General features: G+C 38.3%; 1 long non-coding RNA gene across 1 annotated transcript in view; it reads right to left on the bottom strand.

Annotated features, from left to right (window-relative positions):
* The window catches only part of LOC140208229 (uncharacterized), a 60515-nt gene extending 40688 nt beyond the window's left edge, over positions 1 to 19827 (bottom strand). Inside the window, exons 1-2 of the long non-coding RNA XR_011888700.1 lie at positions 19631 to 19827; positions 18224 to 18291 (exon numbers count right to left, since the gene is read on the bottom strand). This is a non-coding gene — a long non-coding RNA (uncharacterized lncRNA). The remainder of the gene's footprint in view (positions 1 to 18223; positions 18292 to 19630) is intronic.
* Between the last annotated feature and the right edge of the window lie 1183 nt (positions 19828 to 21010).

Below are 21010 nucleotides of genomic sequence, written 5' to 3'. Positions count from 1 at the left end.
AAACTCAGGTTGGAGGAGCAACACGTTATATTCCCGGTCAGCCTCCAACCTGATAGCATACATGCTGATTTCTCTAACTTTCAATAATGTCTACCTCCTTCCTCCTTTTTACTTCTCCCATTCCCCTTTCTTATTATCCTTTTACCCCTTCTCTTCTCCTCACCTGTCCATCATCTCCCACTGGTTCTTCTCCTCCTTTTCTTTCTTCACACCACTGTCATCTCCTATTAAATTCATTTTTCTTCAGCCCCTTCTCTCTACAACCTATTCCCTTCCAACTTCTTACTTCATTCCCTCCTCCTCCAAACACCCACCTTGTTACTCACATGGTCTCACCAATCACATGCCAGCTTGTACTCCTTCAACTCCCACTTTCATATTTTGGTTTCTATCCCGTACCACTGCATTTCTGATTTACATTCTCAGCTTGAAGTGCCGTTTGTTTATTCCCCTGAATAGGTGTTAACTGACTTGCTCAGTTCCTCTAGCATTTTGTGCATGTTGCTCAAGATTTTCAGCATCTGCAGAATCTTATGTGTTTGTACTTAATCCTGATGTGGGAGGGGTGAATTTAGCATCAATTTCTCTTCAGTATATTGGGGAAAGATGTACTTATTGCTTGCAGTTCAGTAATCACCAATGATTCTATATTGTATAGGGGTATAATAGTCCAGATACCATTTAAAATGACACTCCTAAGATGTTGTATCACCACAGAAAGTCTGGCGTATACTGCCCATCCTTGAGAAATTGGCTGTGAAAAATCTTAAGTCATTGCAGACTCTGTGGCGAAACTGCTCCCACAGAGCTGGTGGAAATAAAACGTGCTCCCTTAATTTGACCTAGTAGCAATGAACTGAAAGTCGGAGTTTGTATGATTTGAAAGTGATGATGCCTCATTGCATATGCTGCCTTTGTTCTTCTAGGGTATCTTGCTTGAGAAGTGCTTTAGAAAGACACATTTGTGGGTTACTGCAGATAATCTGTAGCACATCAATCACCACAGAAAATTACCAATGGATTTTTCTAAGTTAGCTGTTATTCAGAAATAGTATTCATGTAAAAGGTAAATTCAAAATAATAAAAAGAAAAGTAAACAGACTGCAAGAGACTTTTTTAATAGTTTGCTATTTATATGACCAGCAAACTGGATTAAGTTGGACTAATGGCCATTAAACTTAGTTCAAACCTACAGACATAAAATTACTTTGGGTGAATATTACTGTATGAATGCTTAATTCATATATTTGAAATTCATTTGAAATTCTTATATCCATTGCTTTAATGGAGACATCAATTACATTTAAAATAAAAACATGTTAATGCCTTTATGAAAATAATGGACAAAGGACTTCACATGATTATATGAGACATTGACACTGATATTCATATTTCCAGGGTTAATGATTTAATTGGTCTTAATTCAGGAATTCTGTTAAAAAAAGTAAGTTGTCATGAATTTATAGATGTAAACCTTTCTGTGAAAGGCTCTGGGAAGTCGTAACTCTTAACCATAGCTTATTAGGATTTAAAGCCTTGAACTTTCTTTTGAACTCACTGGTGAATTCTTTTCTTTATGCATCAAAAAAGGGGATCTTTCTGGTCATGACTGACTTATTTATTTGGAATATTCTCATAAGGCATTAGCACACTATCTCCTCAATTTACCAACAGAATATTGCTATTAGCTAGAAAAAATACAGTGAATTCCAGTTAATTGGGCCATCAGTTAATTAGTCCAGCTACTTACTTGGGACACCTCTTAAAGAACAAAAGCTAATCGTGAAAATAGTGGGGATTCCCTTTATTTATTTGGGACACTATGCCACTTATTTGGGGCAGGACACTGTTGCCAAACAGTTTCTGATGCATGCACTTGTGTGGCCGTTAATCACTACACCATGCTTACTGTAAAAAAGCTTTTGAATAGCATCAGTTGCATATGCTCGTCTTCAAAAAGCAATGATCTTTGTCACTAATAGTTGGTGAGAAATAAGCAGTAAGACAATTAAGAAATGTTTTTCTCACTGCAGTTTCAAGCATTTAGGCTTGGAGATGTCAGAAATGGCTGGGAGTGAAAATGAAATGACTTCACCACTTCAACAAATTAGGAACTATGAAGAAGTTGAAGGTACCAATAATTAAATTGAATGGTATAATGGAAATGAAGATCTGGAGAATGCAATAATTGATAGCATTGTACAAAGGCAGTCCAGTATCTGTACTACTTGTCTACACTGATTTGTTCATTTTGAGGAAGTTGAGGGCCTCCACCTGTACAGGTGGATCATAGATATTGATCATGGATATTGAGTCCCAGCTGTCTAGAAATGCAGGCCTGGGCAGTACAACATAGAGAGCAAACTGTTGCCATATACCAAGCTCCCTCTCTCCACGCATGTGATGAATGCAAAGGAACAGCAGAGACTGATACAGTTTGGTACCAGAAGCATCGGTGCGGTTGCCAGTCATCATTGAACTCAATGTAGGACTGCCTTGGGGACTCCAGCTCTGGAGTTTTCCTTCAGGGTTTATTCCCAAAGCCTTCCCCATAGCTACCAGGCAACAGAGGTTTGAGGTCAGAGCTTTCCTCCTCGTCAATGAGCTGCAAACCACAGCGACGAGCCCCATCTGCACAAAGCAACTGGTTTTAGGGTGCCAGTAACCTGCTTTTGCCCTTTCTCCTGTCAATAGAAACAGTTCCACCGAGCTTAGTAGCTAAGCCACACCTGAAGGCCAGGAGCCGGACTTGGTTGTCAGAGGTTATTGGAGGCGGATGCTGTTGGGAGCATTTAATACATTTACAGTCAATCAAAAGAATGCAGCTTCATACCGTATATGAATTTCTCTGTCAATAATTATTAGGAGCTAATAAGTAGTTTTATAGTACTGGAGGAGTATTGATAATGTTCTAATTTGTTCTGTAGTTCATTTAGATGCACATTTTGTTACTCAGTTAAATGGTAGTGCATAATTATTAACTATTTCCATGAAGCTTCAGTTAACTGGGGCAACCCACTTCAATGGGCTAAAATGTACTGGTGCAGATAAGTCCCAATTAAATCAAATGCACTATATATGGGTACTACTGTATGTACTCTGACTGTGTGCCTTTTAAATTTTATGTTTCCTCCATTGCTGTTACAGAGGCTCTTCTAAGTAATTAGCTTGAATCTCCCCTAAACCGATCACTGATGATTTTGGGGAAGTGAAAGGTCTGCTTAAGATGGAGAAATAAGTATTTACATATGGCTCCAGTAGAGCAGTACTCAAGACAGATTTGTTTCCAATTGGTTTGGTAGGTAACTAACATTTCAAATGCATTTCATGCACTATTCAATGAGTTTTATACTCACAGGTTAACACCCTAAGCCCTAATGTAGGTATTTCATTGGACTCTGGAGAGATAGTAAAAACTTGTAACTTTTGTGAAAGTGATTAAGAGTTTTTTTTATTATTTATCCCATTGCTAACAGAGTGATAAATATAAATACTGGAATTTTGAAACTTATACATCACAGTAGTTATATTTTTATGAATTAAAATAAAATAGTGTAATGGAAAATAACAAAGGAATGTTATTACATTCGCTAATTCAATTAAATCCTAATGACTTTTTCATTTTTAATAGTTCATTAGATTTAGTTCATTAGCCTCATTAGCAAAATAGGTGTAGGAAAATAGGAATTGCTGAAACTTGTCATTACCATATGTTTAAGTTTCATAAATGTTTTTGTCACTATTAGAACCATGATATACAATGATTATTGAATATCATAAATGATAAAGTAAATTGCCCACTACTTGCTCCAAGGGCCTTAATTTTGAGGAAGTAGATAGACAGTATGTAGGCTTGGAATCTTGTAACAACTGTGTTCTACAAGAAATAAATGGATTTTCCTAATGTGAGAGTCATCTCAGGATTATAAAAATCAGGGTGGCTTATCTGGCCAATTCTATAGATTGAAACAGTGTATCACAGGGATCAGGATTATCAACATAATCAAAAGGATTGTCTATAGTAAGCTGCAAATGCGGTACCAAGAGAGAAAAACCCACAGAGTCCTGCAGTTATTTAAGCTCCACACGAGGGTGTCTGATTTCAGGAGAAATCAAGAATTTTTATGAGAGAAGTGTATTACTGGGGGAATTTAAAAGATTGCAATGGAGAAAGTACAGTGGGACATGTGGACGTGTATTTTTTGCATTTGGTAAGAGAGCTAATATTTATCAAAAGTACAGCATCATTAATTGGATGTCTATTGGCTCGTTGTCCTTCCCCACTTCTTCTCCTAGAATGGGCCTCATTTAGACTTTTTTCAGAAGTCCCAATGGAGTGTTGAGGCGTATAGTCTGATCATCCATCTGCCTGTCCCTGAGTCAGGAAGGCTGACATTATCAATTATCATTCTATGGAAGTATCATGACCAGGTAATCAGAATGAATGTAAATCAAAACAGATTCTTTCATAGAACTGCAAGGCTTTCATGGGACTTTGAGTGCACATGCATTCCATCATTTACATGAAAGTTTTAAAAAGGCTGCAGATGCTGGGAATTCACAACCAAAACAGAAAATGCTGAGAATACCCGGAAGATCGGGCTACATTTGAGGGAAGAAAACAAGTTCAGCATTTCAAGTTGGAATCCCTTCATCGCAACTGAAAAGGAGAAAAAAGAAGCTTGCAAAGCTTCAGGGAGAGTGGTGGAAGGTATTTTGCGAGAAAGAATAGCGAGGGTTAATACAGAGTAAACAGGATGTGGATTGAACTAATGTGGTAAAAGTGAACGACATACAAAGCCTAAAAGTGGAAGTATGGAACACAACAGTGACAACACCCAAGTTTTAAGAACTCCATTAATTATGTTATAGTGTGCGCCCATTGTTTGAAAAGAAGGTCAGAATTACTGTTAGACTTGTGGATAAAAATTTTATTATGCCATCAAGGTCTATTCTTCTACTTGATTAAGTCTTTCTGTAACCACCATTCAGTTTTACAGTTAATCAAGTTCCTGTGTACCAAATTTGTGCTCAGTTAGATCAGCTTTGACTGTTCTTCCTGTGGAGCACCATGAGACATGGGCTGCCAACCAGAAAAGGCTCCATTTATTCCTACTCTTTGCCTTCTGTTAGTCACACAATCTCCTATCCATGCCAGCATCTTTACCTTATTAAGAAGCTTTATGTTGGCGTGTGGCCAAGTGGTTAAGGCGTTGGTCTAGTGATCTGAAGGTCGCTAGTTCGAGCCTCAGCTGAGGCAGCATGTTATGTCCTTGAGCAAGGCACTTAACCACACATTGCTCTGCGACGACACCAGTGCCAAGCTATATCAGCCCTAGTGCCCTTCCCTTGGACAACATCAGTGGCGTGGAGAGGGGAGACTTGCAGCATGGGCAACTGCCAGTCTTCCATACAACCTTGCCCAGGCCTGCGCCCTGGAAACCTTCGAAGGCACAAATCCATGGTCTCACGAGGCTAACGGATGCCTATGTGCAGCAACTTGTCAAAGGCATTCTAAAAATCCAAATAAACAACATCCGCTGACTTTCTTTTGTCTATCCCACCTGTTATTTCTCAACTTGATGCAGTGTCACCGAAGGGGGGAATCATTGGGAACACCCAGAGGAAATTGTACGAAGAGGCCTAACTGATCATGGTTTTGCTACATATGATAACTGTTACTTGTTCACTTTACCTGTTAATAACAAAATCTTCCTGAAGTATATTTTGGTGAACAACATCTACTATGTCACAACATCAGGAAAGGCATATTACAAGAGGCTGTTGCAATGCCATTTGACTGGCTATAATGTGGCAGTAGTGACCCCTCAACCAAATTAATGATTGTGGGGCAGAGTGTACCTAAGCCAACTGCAAAAGGGATGCTGGCAATGAATTATGACTTATGGCAATGACACAAGTATATAGCCACAAACCTACCACCCATTCCTCACATTACTGTTGGTTGAAAAGATCATCTGTGAGGATGAGGAGTCATTGAGCAATGGGATGCACTGTCATAAGGGATAAATCATGAGAATAGAGCCAAAATATCTCTCCTTTTGGGATGGTACTTGGAATTGGGATTTGAATGTACAAATCCATGCCTAGATTTGACTTTATCTCTCATATTATCGTTGTTGTATAGCTGATTGTTTTAATGACTGCCATTTTAGTGCATGAACTGCGAAGGCAGATGAAGCATTGACATTAGAGGGACATTCATTTAGAAGGACAAGCATCCAGCTTGTCAGCTGAGTACTTAAGAAAACTACCAAATTCATCCTCAGATATCTCAGCTTTGACTGGTCTCATGGCGCACACTTGTATTAATAAATCACCCGTTATTTTGAACACCAACTTCACATGCGCTTTCAGCTTGCTCCTACAGAGGGTTATGGCTTTGAGAGGATAACATCAGGCTGACCACAGATATTAAGCCATAAACAAGGTGTGCTTGTGCAGGATTCCCTGAAGATTAATTTGCAGGTTGAGTCTGTGGTGAGGAGGTTAAATATGATGTTAGCATTCAAGAGGACTAGAATATAAAAGCAAGGATGTAATTTTGAGGCTTTATAAAGAACTAGTGGAGTACTGTGAGCAGTTTTGGGCCCCTTATCTTTGAAAGGATGTGCTGAAACTGGAGAGGGTTCAAAGAAGTTTCACTAAAATGATTCCAGGTTTGAATGTCTTGTCATAGGAAGAGCGCTTAGTGGCTCTGGATGCGTATTCACTGGAATTCAGAAGAATGAGTGGTGACCTCATTGAAACCTATCAAATAGTGAAAGTCCTTGATTGAGAGGATTGAATGGATGTTGAGAGGATGCCCCCTGTGGTGGGAGAGTCTAAGACCAGAAGACACAGCCTCAGAATAAGGAGGTATCCTTTTAGAACAGAGATGAGGATGAATTTCTGTAACCAGAGAGTGGTGAATCTATGGAATTCATTGCCACATGTCAAGTCTGTATGTGCATGTAAGGCAGGGGCTGATAAATTCTTGACTGGTCAGGGCATGAAGGGGTACAGGATGAAGGCAGGAGATTAGGGTTGAGAGGAAAATTTGACCAGCTATGATGAAATGTTGGAACAGACTTGATGGGTCAAATGGCCTAATTCTGCTCCTACATCTTATGGTCTTATGGCAATCTGCTCAATGAGAGAATGGGAGGAATTAAAAATAAAGTGAGAACACAGAACAAAGGACAAAAAAAAACTGCATAAAATGCAGGTAATGAAGACTAGCCCACAGATTGGGCTCTGCTGTCCTCCACACCCAGAGAAAAATTTAAAGGGGAAAGTATAAACTGAGCTAATAACGTAGGTGGATGACTGGTTCAGACCAACAAATGAAGTCACCTGAATGTGTGGAATTCCACCATGAGTTCAGAAGGCTGCTGCATACCAAATGGAAAACAAAATGCTCTTCCTCAGCCTTGTGTTGGGCCTCATTACAATAGTGTGGGAGGTCACAGATAGGGAGTTTACAGTGGGAGTCAAATGGAGAATTTAAGTGCCAGGCACCTAGGAAGCTCAGCTTTTGCAAATTGAACATGTTTGCTTCACAAAGCAATCAACCAACTTGCATCTGATTTCTCCTGTATAGAGGAGACCATATTGTGAACAGCAAATGCAGTACACAAGAGGGGAAGAAGTAAAAGTGAATCACTGTTTCACCCGGAAAGATTGTTTGTGTCCCTGGATGGTGCGAAGTGAAGAGGTGATGAAGATTTTTATTTGTTGCCTGGATGCAAAGCTTCAAGCATATGATGAATACGTGTGGGTCAGGCCATAATATTCCTCTGATGTAAATGAACTGAAGCACCCAGCCAACTTCAAATATATGAGAATAACCTGCAAGTTGAAGCACAGCATCCCGAGGCATTAACAGTAAGAAATATTTAACTGAATACCAGATGCTTGATGTGTTGATTTCAGGTAGTAGGAATGGAACAAAGTTGAATAGAAAGGACAGTAGAGTCTGGAACTCAAGGCTTGAAAGACTGGTGGGAGAGATAGCCAGGAGTGGTTTCACATTTCCTATAGACTCTATAAGCAGAAAGTGGAATGAATTCTCTATGGTACTTTTCGGTTGGAGGGATAATTCCCTTATCAATATTTAGCAGTACCCTTAAGAGACCATTTTATTTCCAAAATAGGTGGAATATAAGGTGGGCTGGGTTAAGGTTAGGGTGATGGGGGTAATTTTAGTGGATTAGTTTTCTGTACACAAAAATTTGACTGCTTTTTATTTTTCTGGTCGTTCCTTGTTGTCACATAAAATGGAAGTGTGTTTGTTGGAGATGTGAATTCATAGGGCAGTGGTAGGCATTTTCATTTCTTTCAACCACCTCACTAATACTCAGTGCAGGCCTACCAGGCTTTTAAGGATTCCTATGGTCATTGGAAGAGTAGAAATGCTCCTCTAGCTCCCACAATGCTAGTTGCCCATTTAGTTTCCTCCTCAAATATCCCTTCTCTAGTAACCTAATTTCCCGCCCCCCCCCCAAATGGGTGATCTAGGAATTACAAGTGCCAATGATTTGACTCATTTAGTATTCATGATACAGAAGGTTCTGTTTCCTGTTTGGAGCATAGATCACATGACCACTGGGGACACTTGTTATTAGGTCTGAACTGATTTACGTGATAAAGTACCTCAGTTTTGTGCCTGATTTGCAACCAATTGTCTTCAAGAGATCTTTGGCTGTTTCAAAAGCAGTCTGTTGCAGCAAACATATCAAGTTGGTTACAAAAATGACATTACAATTAGGTATTAAGTATGATTGAGAATATAATGTGTCATTTGGTTGGTTACAAATGTGCGGAACTTTTCATTTTCAAGTACTTTCATAACCTTGCACCTGACGACCTTCTTCATAAATTCACTTAGCAACAAGATTAGATGCAGCTGCAGGCTTACAGATTTCTTCATTAGTAATTGAATAAGTCATCTCTTGCTTCTTCTCATGGGATCTTCATTTTTTCTTGGATTGTTATTGGCCAGCTATCATTAAATTGTAAGTACTGTATGGCTTCTTCCCAGCCCTTTTTTTACACACACACACACACACACACACACACACACACACACACACACACAATAAATTTATTGCTCCCTCAGGAAAGCAGCTGGCACAGTCAATAGCCCCTCTCCCATATTGACTATTCTCTCTTCTCTCATCAGGCAGAAGACACAATAGCTTGAGAACGTATGCCATCAGGTTCAAGGATAGCTTCTATCCTACTGATGAACTCTTGTTCTCTCATTCTGCCTTGTCGTGGCCCTCGCTACTTTGTCTATCTGTACTGCACTTCCTCTGTAGCTGTAACTTTCTACTATGCATTTAGGATTTTTCCACTTTTAAACTCTCTCAATGCCCATATGTATGCAATGATCTGTCTGAATGGCATGGAAATAAAAAGATTTTCAATTTAGTTTTGGTACACGTGACAATAATAAACACTAAACACGTACACACACACACACACACACACACACACACACACACACACACACACACACACATACACACACACACGGAGTTTAAGTACTACTGTATACTACTGTATCTAGCCTTCTTTGCTTTTTCAGAGCCACCATATTTTCATCTTACTTCTAAAATGCTACAATTGAACTTATGTCAGATTCACTGTATGATATGCCATGCCTCATTACTAACCAGATCCTTCTATCTTCTGCTTTTGTCTAGAAGTCATCTTCCTTATGCAGTCCGTTTCCTGTGATCTAAAAGCTCCCTTTATGTTTGACATTTATCAGTCCAATCATCTTGTATCAGTTAGCAGCTTGATAGTAGCATTTGATCTCCACTTATACTTTACAAGTCAACGGACAATGCGAGAATGTGCTCCACTGTCTAATCATTGACAAATAGTTCAAGCCACTTACCTGAGCAATTTATGGATTGAATAATATACAGAATCAATATATAGAAGCTGTGTTGAAAAAAAGAAAAGTGGAGATAAACGATTATATGACCATATTTCTTAAATAGTGTAATACATACTGGGAAATTTGGATGAACAAATCAAGTTTTTATCTTCATGAAGCAAAAAACACGTCTACTACAGTTCTCCACTTAGATTTTGTTCTCATTCCAAAGCAACATCAGAAGTTGAGAACAGAATTTTGATTTACGTTGTGCAATCTCTTTTGAATTAAAACAGTTCCTTTGATGTCTCCCTTGCATTTTACTCATTTTCTCTTATTCAGCTTTGCAATATATTCTTGTAATTGCATCACTGCAGCTGTTTGAAGCTTCCACTGCAGCCTTATAAATGGTACCTTCATTACTTTAATAAATTATACTGTTCTAAAATTTTAAATTAACAAAGTGGAAATTGTAAATCACAACAAAAATGCAAATGGACTTCAAACTGACCTCCTTTTACTTTGCTGCAAACTCTTACAATAATAAACTAAAAAGCCCTCCAAGACTGAATTGTGAAATTATCCTTGAGGACATTGGCTGTTTATGAAATCAGATTTCCTATATAAAAAAACAAACCATATTTTTCATCAGTTTATTTGTTTAGAAACATGGTTTTTGTTTGTGGTACATAAACATGTAACCAACTGCAATATAAGTTAGGTGTTGCAGATGAGTGCTATGTTAATTTATGTTAAATATCCAACTTCCTGCTTATTTTACTTTCAGCAGAGCTGGGCACTTTGTCTAAGTGAAACTTGTGAGCCCACCAAGTATCTACTAATGATCTCACAAAACTGAAAATGTTAAACAATGTATTTAAGACTTCCCAATAGAATAGGTGATCTTCATATCATGTTGCTCATTCAACTATTGCTGTATTAATGACTTATATTGTGATTTCAAGTTTTTATATTCAATGCAACAGAGAATGCACAATCAACATGCCATCCATTTTTCCCAATACTGTCAGCTCTCTGCATTGGGGCTTTCTTCTCCACTTTAAATGACCATTGTATGCAGCCAGCATTACCCATTCCACAGAATCTCTGCACATCATGGCTGAGAGCCTGAATGGCTAATATCTGTGTTTAAAATCAAGTACTATTATAGGAGGAACCAATGTCAAAGGGAATTGCACTCATCATTTGAATTTGAAAATAATGGTGCATTAACTCCAAGATTTTCCAGCATTATGCCGGAGTATTAATGGAAGAAGTAAAAAATCAATAACATTGGGCCTAAATAGGTAGTAATGGAAGGGGAGGAGATCCTCCAGACACATTCTTCAAATCCAGTGGGAGCTAATGGTTGCACTGATGGATGCGAGGAGTAGAGCCCCAAGAGCCATCCATTATTAAGGACCTTCATCATGCAAGCCATTGCTGCCATTAGGCAGGATGTACAAGAGCAGAAGTACTGAAGATGCATGTCTACAGATTCAATAACAGCTTCTTAACAATTGCCACTGGGTCATTGAAGTAAGCTTGAATGACCCTACTTCTACCTTGGACTATAATTCCCTCAGTGTGCACTGAGGTCATTATGCAACACACACAAAAAATGCTGAAGGAACTCAACAGGTCAGGCAGCATCTGTGGAAGTGAATAAACAGACAATGTTTCGGTCTGAGACTGTTCTTCAGGACTGGAAAGGAAGTTGGGGGGGGGGGGCTGTGAGGTAATGCCAGAATAAAAAGATAGAGGGGAAGGAAAGGAGAATGGTTGGAAGATGAAGCGAGCTGGGTAGGAAAGGTAAAGGGCTGGAGAGGAGAGCAGACCATAGGAGAAAGGGATGAAGGAGCGGGAACAGAGGAAGGTGGTAAGCAGGTAAGAAGAGGTAAGAGGACAAAGTGAGGAATAGAGAAAGGGGGGGAGGACAATCTTTTTTACTAGAAGAAGAAATTGATTTTATTCCATCAGATTGGAGGCTACCCAAATGAAATATAAAGTGTTGCTTCTCCATCCTGAGGATGGCCTCATTACAAACATAGAATCATTAGAAGACCTATAGCACAATACAGGACCTTCGGCCCACAATGCTGTGCCAAACATATACTTACTTTAGAAATTACCTAGGGTTCCCCTTAGCCCTCTATTTTACTAAGCTCCATGTACCTATCCAGGAGTCTCTTAAAAGACCCTATTGTATCTGCCTCCAACCCAGTCGCCGGCAGCCCATTTCAAACACTCACCACTCTCTGTGTAAAATCTTACCCCTGACATCTCCTCTGTATCTACTTCCAAGCACCTTAAAACTGTGCTCTCTCGTGCTAGCCATTTCAGCACTAGGAAAATGCCTCTGACTATCCACATGATAAATGCCTCTCATCATCTTATACACCTCTATCAAGTCACCTCTCAACCTCTGTCGCTCCAAGAAGAAAAGGCCAACTTCACTCAACCTATTCTCGTAAGGCATGCTCCACAATCCAGGCAACATCCTTGTAAATCTCCTCTGCACCCTTTCTATAGTTTCCACATTTTTCCTGTAGTGAGGTGACGAGAATTGAGCCCAGTACTCCAAATGGGGACTGACCAGGGTCCTATATAGCTGTAACATTACCTCTCAGCTTTTGAACTCAATCCCAAGGTTGATGAAGGCCAATGCACTGAATGCCTTCTTAACCACACAGTCAACCTGCGCAGAGGCTTTGAGTGCCGTATGGACATGGACCCCAAGCTCCCTCTGATCTCCACACTGTCAAGAGTCTTACCATTAATACTATATTCTGCCATCATATTTGACCTACCAAAATGATCTACCTCACACTTATCTGGGTTGAACTCCATCTGCTACTTCTCAGCCCAGTTTTGCATCTTATCGATGTCCTGCTGTAACCTCTGACAGCTCTCCACATTATCCACAACACCCCCAACCTTTGTGTCATCAGCAAATTTACTAACCCATCCCTCCACTTCCTCATCCAGGTCACTTATAAAAATCATGAAGAGAAGGGGTCCCAGAACAGATCCCTGAGGCACACCACTGGTCACCAAACTCCATGCAGAATATGACCCATCTATAACCACTCTTTGCCTTCTGTGGGCAAACCAATTCCAGATCCACCAAGCAAGGTTCCCTTGGACCCCATGCCTTCTTACTTTCTCAATAAGCCTTGCATGGGGTACCTTATCAAATGTCTTGCTGAAATCCATATACACTACATTTACTGCTCTACTTTCATCAATGTGTTCAGTCACATCCTCAAAAAATTCAATCAGGCTCGTAAGGCACAACATTGCCTTTGACAAAGCCATGCTGACTACTCATAATCATATTATGCCTCTCCAAATATTCGTAAATCCTGCTTCTCAGGATCTTCTCCATCAACTTACCAACCACTGAGGTAAGACTCACTGGTCTATAATTTCCTGGGCTATCTCTACTCCCTTTCTTGAATAAGGGAACAACATCTGCAACCCTCCAATCTTCCGGAGCCTCTCCCGTCCTCATTGATGATGCAAAGATCTTTGCCAGAGGCTCAGCAATCTCCTCCCTTGCCTCCCACAGTAGCCTGGGGTATATCTCATCTGGTCCCAGTGACTTATCCAACTTGATGCTTTCCAAATCTCCAGCACATCCTCTTTCTTAATGTCTATATGCTCAGGCTTTTCAGTCTGCTGTAAGTCATCCCTACAATCACCAAGGTCCTTTACTGTAGTAAATACTGAAGCAAAGTATTCATTAAGTACCTCAGCTATCTCCATACACATTTTTTCACTGAGACATGTGATTGCTCCGATTCTCTCACGTCTTATCTGCTTGCTCTTCACATACTTGTAGAATGCCTTGAGGTTTTCCTTAATGCTGCTCACCAAGGCCTTCTCATGGCCCCTTCTGGCTCTAATAATTTCATTTTTAAGCTTCTTCTTGCTAGCCTAGTTTTCTAGATCCCTATCATTACCTAGTTTTTTGAACCTTGCATAAGCTTTTCTTTTCTTCTTGACTAGATTTTCAACAGCCTTTGTACACCATGGTTCCTGTACACTACCATCCTTTCCCTGTCTCATTGGAACATACCTATGCAGAACACCACACAATTATCCCCTGAACATCTGCCACATTTCTGCTGTACATTTCCCTGAGAACAATTATTCCCAATTTATGCTTCCAAGTTCCTGCCTGATAGCTTCATATTTCCCTTTACTCAGTTAAGCACTTTCCTAACTTGTCTGTCCCTATCCTTCTTCAATGCTATGGTTAAGGATTGTGATAGAATTGTGATCTCTATCTCCAAATTGCTCTCCAATTGAGAGCTCTGAGACCTGACCAGGTTCATTTCCCAATACCAGATCAAATACAGTCTCTCCTTTTGTAGGCTTATCTATATACTGTGTCAGAAAACCTTCCTGAACACACCTAACAAACTCCACCCCATCTAAACCCCTCACTCTAGGGAGATGCCAACCAATATTTGGTAAATTTAAATCTCCCACCATGATAAGAGGAGGCCATGGACTCACATGTTGGAACAAGAACTTGAATGGGACTTAAAATGTCTGGCCACTGGGAAGTTCTGCTTTTAACAGGTGGAGCGTATGTGCTTGACATAGCAGTACCCTAATTTATGATGGGTCTCACCAATGTAGAGGAGGCCGCATTAGGAGCATCGGACACGACAGACAACTCTAGCAGATTCATGGGTGAAGTGTTGCCTCAACTGGAAAGTCTGTTCGGGGTCCTATATGAAGGTGAGGGCAGAGGTGAATGGACAGGTGTAGCACTTTGGTGCCAGGAGGGAGGTTAGTGGATAGGGATAAATGGATAAGGGAATCACAGAGGGAGATATACTCGATAGCAGATCCCTTTGGAATGGTGGAAATTGCAGAAAATGGTGTGTTGGATTTGGAGGCTCATGGGGTGGTAGGTAAGGACAAGAGAAACTCTATCACTGTTAAGGCAGTGGTAAGCTGGTGAGAGCACAGACGTTCAGGAAATGGAGGAGATGGAAGTGAGGGCAGTATTAATGATGGTGCAGGAAAGGAAACCCCGTTCTTTGAAGAAGGAGAACAACTCTGGTGACCTGGAAAGGAAAGCTGCATCCTGGGAACAGATGTTTGAAGGAGGACAACAATTCTGATGTCTTGCAAAGGTCATTATGTTATTTTAGTTCATTGCGTCATGTAAGCTAAATATAATTTATGTTAATTTAAGTTTATGTAGTTTATGATTGGCATATTCATAATGCACCATACTGGTGTTACAAAAAAACAAGTTTTTATGGCATTTATACCCAATTTACATGTGTTGAAGTAAACATGAACTTGATTGGTTGCTGTCATTCAGATATAGAAGGCCCAGCCCTGTGCTACGGAATGATCGTTTCATGCTAGAGAAGTAGATTTCCTGTTGTGTATGCAATCTGCAAATGTGTAGTCTATGATATTGTATATAAATATGTAATCCTCATAAGGTGGCATGATTTCTCCACCTTCTGCTCTTGGTGAGACAGTACAAAACATAGCCAGTTCTCCTCCAAAAGTGTGTCCATGGTAACCATCACTACCATCATTATGAAATGGGGGGAATTAAGCAAATATCTTCCATTCCAGCCTGAAAAATGCCAACACCTAAAAGGCAGAGGGACAGATAACAGCAATGCATCCCTGCCTAGTTGTGACTGCAGCAAACAGCAGGTTTCAATAGAGATGCTAAAGCTGTAATACAGGTGTCTCAGACACAATTCTTCACTGGGTTTCATGGAGGTTAATTGCTACTTGATCACTTGCTTGGATTTGACCTACTCTAGAAAACCATATTCCCCTTCCTCGCCTATTGCAATTTTTCCAAGAATGTTTGTGTCTGGTTCATTCTTTCAGTAAGGCAGCATCCTGATAGGAATGGGAATGAGTCTACCTTTGAGTGCGAGTAATTACTCATATAGAAACAATGAAATTTTCTCTACTGTCATCAACTGAACAAAAAGATACCATTCTATCTGTGTACTTTAGACTATATTTCCTGAACAAACATTTTCAGCATTTGCTACTCATTTTACATTTACTTTTGCACCACATACTCTGCAATTATGGCATCAATCAGCAGAAATATATCAGAAATAAACAATAAAGTAATTAAAGACCCAATTGCTATAGGTCAGTATGGCTGCAGCTTGTCCAGCAAGTGATCATGTTTGTGTGAGTGTTTGTGGAGGTTGGACTTCACCACCTCTTAAAAAGAATAAATACTTCCTTAAAGCAAATATATCCCAATTTCACAGTTTTCTGATAACTGTAATTCAGTATCAGAGGTAATCACAATGTTTTTTTTGTGAACAAAGTAAATTGGTAAATTGGTTTATTATTATCACATGTACCAAGGTACAGTGAAAAACTTGTCTTGCATACCGTTCAGACAGATCAATTTGTTATAACAGTGCATCGAGGTAATACAAATAGGGGTGGGAACAAAATAGTTTTCCTCAGGCACACGCAGCTTGAGATAATACATAGAGAAGAATAGAAAATAAATTGAATGCCATACAATAGCATGCTGCATTCTTAAAATTTCAGCTGAAGCTAGGGAGTGAACTATGTCTAAATGAGTGCATTCTCAACAGGAGAGTATCTACTCGTATTCTTCTACATTTTATGCAATAGAAATTTTCACTTGTTAATTGGTTAGCACCATATTTATGATCTTAGGCAAATTAATCTCATTTTAGGCAAGTACGAGTGTTAGCATTATCTGACTGTGTTGTGAATGTTGTGTAACTTCATTGTTTTGTATTCTGTTCAGGCTCTGGCGACTCCATCATACAACAGATATTTAAATATTCTCCTTAGTACTTTTGTGAACTAACTGACGCACATGCCAACAAAAGAATATAGTTGTTCGTGCAAAACTTATATTGAAACCTTGATGCAAAAAAAATAAGTTGTTAATTTAGTTGTCATGTGCCATACAAATTCAAATTTGCATTATGACAGAAGCACAGTGTATTCTATTGACGTATTGACTGCTACATAAAGAAAAGATTGGCAGAAAGTGTTTTCTATTTTAAGTTGTAAACAAATCCAGATGTATCAGAACAAGAATTAGAATATCCACTAATATTTTTATTCAAATCAAAAGAGTTTTTTTTCAATCTAAGTGCGTAGCATTCTTGCTTATTATTGCTCTGATTGAGGATCTATTACTGACTTCAATTTTCTTTGCTGTTTCTTTATTTCATGATCATTGTGGTTCAAATCTAGCATTTTCCTCTTCCTATGATGTGGTCAAGTACAAGAATCAAGGGATCATCACATTATCAACCTGACCATCTATGCCAATAGCCACTGAATAAATAATTGTTCCCAAAAAATATGGCAGCATGTAGATAACTTTCGTGAAATAAGGTGGATCAACTTTATATTATTTTTATGATTTTAAGAATGCCATGTTGTAGATGATTTATTATTACAAACAACACTAATAGGTTTTATGAAAACTGATCAGATTCAACACAAAATAAATAATACATTTCAGGGGAAGATAAGACAGGAAAAGGTGCTTTCTGGAGATGGAATATTATCCTTGCAATTCTTCAAGTCTCTATTTCATCCATCCATAGAGTTAAGACAAAATTCTCTATCTATATGGTATGAAGTTCCTAAATTCATTTCAACAGTTTAATCCAGATCGAGGCTTACATTGTTGATATTTCAATACCATATTTCACTATGTTGCTAATTTTATTCTGAAATTGCACCTTACTATGTCGCGTGGGAAATGAAATGTCATACAACTGCTGTCCAAGGCACTTTTCTAAGGTCAATGTTTAGGGATGTCATTGGCACAGATGGATTGTGCTTTAATCTATATACCACCCAGGCTTTCCCTGATTTGGTGCCTCTGACGCATACATCAGTTGGCAATTTTGAAAAATATTTTTATTTTTGAACATAATTTTCCCTTGCTTTGCTGAAAACAAATATCCACAGAATATTACAAACCACCATAACAACATTCTTATAATAAGAGAAATCTGAATGCTTCTTGAATGCATAAACTAATTAGGTAAATCACAGCAATATGAATACTCTTATTAAGAGAATATAATCTTGTGACTATCAAATTATCCATGAAACAGGATTTCACTTCCATCAGCACTAAGCGTTTAGCTTTGTCATAAATTAATCGTACTGAGCAGTATCTTTTATGAATTTATATTGTAGATTGTAAAATTACAGACTGTGGTTATTAGCCCATAAAGAGGGAATGATCATGCTTCTTTGAATTTCATAGGCTTGCTCTACAATTAAAGGACATGAAAAGCACAGTGTACTCACCTTAAAAAGTTCACTTTGACAAGACCCTCAAAGGTATGAAATTGTAACCAGTACATCTACTGTCACTTCTGTAAAATATGCAATGGACTTACTAAAAAAAAAGTGATCTATCAATGAAATGAAATGAAATTAAAACAAAATGTGACCTAAACATAGTTATAATTTACAGTGTGAGAAAATATATTTTTTCAGTATATTCAAGATACTCTTCATCATCTGTGAAAATTATCACCTTACTTTGCAAATTATAATATTTTATGCTGGAATTTAAACTTTGTGGTACTTTTGAATGTCAGAACACAAATAAAAATAACAAAATCTGTAGATTCATATTAGTAAAAATGAGCTCTCAGAGGGTTTACTTTGTAATAAACTTGAGCCTCATATATTTGGCCTCTTACCAATAGAAAGATAAAAACCTGTGTTTGATCCCTTTCTTTAAGTTAATACAATTTTATTGGTGTGATTCATTTTCACTTTCAACAATTAAGTATTAAGTATTCATGGACCAAGTATAGCTTGGGTCAAATGCTGAATAAATCACCCAGCACTTCTGTCTCTAGATTAAAATCTGAACCTTTAAGTCCAGAAATTGTTGTTAGAGCTAAAGTTTCAAACTTTTTTCAGTGGTTGCCTGGTGTTGTGCATTCATTCCTGCACTGAGCTGAGCTAAGACATTTCATCTTGTGAAATGTGGAAGAAGTGTATTTTCATTCCATTAACCAGGGTTGGAGATAAAGGTTTTTTCAGGTTAAAATTCTTTGTCTCTTTTGACTATCCTGCTACTCATTATGTTTATCCTAAAGGGAAAACCAACCTTTTAATAACAACGTAAGATCTTTTGTTAAATCGTCCATCACATTCTCATGTTAATGATCTACATTTTCTGCTTTGTTTTATTAATAAGCTTCACTAAGGTCATGCATTTAGATCACCTACCCTAGTCTTAATTGCTTAAAATCTTATTCAGAATCGTGGAAGAATATTGATACCCAGAATTCATCGTTGATTGTTAAAGCCTAATTCTAGTTTAGTTCTCACTTTAAAATTTAAGAACAACTATTATGCAAAGTTCAGATAACATCCTTCTACATTCACTAGCTGGGAATGTTCATAGTACAGCAGATGCTGAGCACGCTGTGGTGACAAAAATGCAGGCTGTCTTTCTACTTTTACACAAAAAAAATGCTGTGGGATACATAGCTTGTAATGGGAAGCTTGATCAGCAAATAACTGTCTGATTTAGCCATCACACTGCAGACTGTGTCAGTGCACAGTTTTGCTTTTAGATACCAGATAAAATGCTTTACTGGATGCTTTTTACCAAGTATCAACATCATTTTAAAAAGCAAAAATGTTTTGATCAACTTTATTCTTGAATTTGGAATCATTGCTATCACCACTTACCCAATTATCTTTTAAAATACTAGATAGCAACGGGTCGCAAGGCATTTAAACATAATTTACAGAGAAGTGTTTGTCTTCATCGGTCTTCAGTGATAATTTTAGAAAAAGAAGATAAATCCAAATAAATTTATCATGAACTGGGATCAGTTCAGGTGCAGAACAAACTCTGCGAGTTTCCTATTATTCCAAGAGCATATTGATCCTCTTCTCTATCTGATTCCACTCTTGTGGTAGACAACAATTGTCCAGTTATGCTTTCAGCCTGATTTCCAGCTTTAAGTGATGATTTTGTAGCCAAAAATCCTTATGTCACTGTACCATATCTGAAGATGCCGTTGTGAGTGCAGCCAATTATTCCACAAGCATATTAACTGTGTGTAATGTCTCCTTCTAACAGAATTGCACAACCACATCTATGTGAAAACAGGCCAATGAAGATAAATGGCTTGTCAACTCTCATATGATTTGAATTTGGCTGGTGTTTTTATCTGTTTAAGATGCATAGCTGCAAGTAGTTGAACCCTGCTTAAGCCTCATTGCTAGTACAGGATATCAAAAATAGAATGACGATACCAGGATTATTGAATATCAAGTTACTTTTCAATCACATCATTCTTTAATCTTCAGGAGAAAGTAACTGCTGTACCTCTCCGGGTATATCCATTGTTTTAGAAGCAGTTGAACATGGAGCCTTGACCACTACATGTTTTAATGTGTAAAATGACTCTTGCAGTTCACGCTGCTTTTCCATCATTATGCCAGCGATAGGATGACTCACATTAAGCGGTGACAAACAGCTTTGAGGGTGCTTTACTTTGGAAAGACCATATTTCCTTCTCATTTAAAAATAAGACATTGCAACAATCTGCAATGAATTTCAAAGGTATTTTCAGTTTTCTTTCAAAAATGCTTTGCTTCAATTTTTTGAGGGTGTATTTGACATTCTAGCCCCCAGTCTGTTTAAAATATAGTGCAGATGTTTAATGTTCTTGTAACAGCTGTCATGCTGAGAAGTCAAAAGATAATGTCTGATTTATGTGGTGTTACAACTTTATTGATGTGATGAAAAGGCTCAGGCAAAAATATAAATGCTAACAGCGTTCATTATACTTCAATCTCTTCCAGAAAACTGCAGTTAAGTCCAGTAACAAAACTTCTCAAGCCAGTGCAGAAGAAAACAGCAGCACTTGTATAATTGAAATTAGATTTTTTTAAAATTTGATCACTTTAAATATGATGCAAACAAATGCCAAAGTAAGCTCTTTTTATTTTGAAAACAGACCAAGTGCTATATTGTTATTGATAGCTTCCATCTTTCCATATCACCATTTTCATAACTTGGAGTTTCATGCCTATTGTATACACCACTGTCAAGGAAGG

Source organism: Mobula birostris, chromosome 2 (assembly GCF_030028105.1).
Source record: "Mobula birostris isolate sMobBir1 chromosome 2, sMobBir1.hap1, whole genome shotgun sequence".
NCBI lineage: Eukaryota > Metazoa > Chordata > Chondrichthyes > Myliobatiformes > Myliobatidae > Mobula > Mobula birostris.
This window is presented reverse-complemented; position numbering and strand designations above follow the sequence as displayed.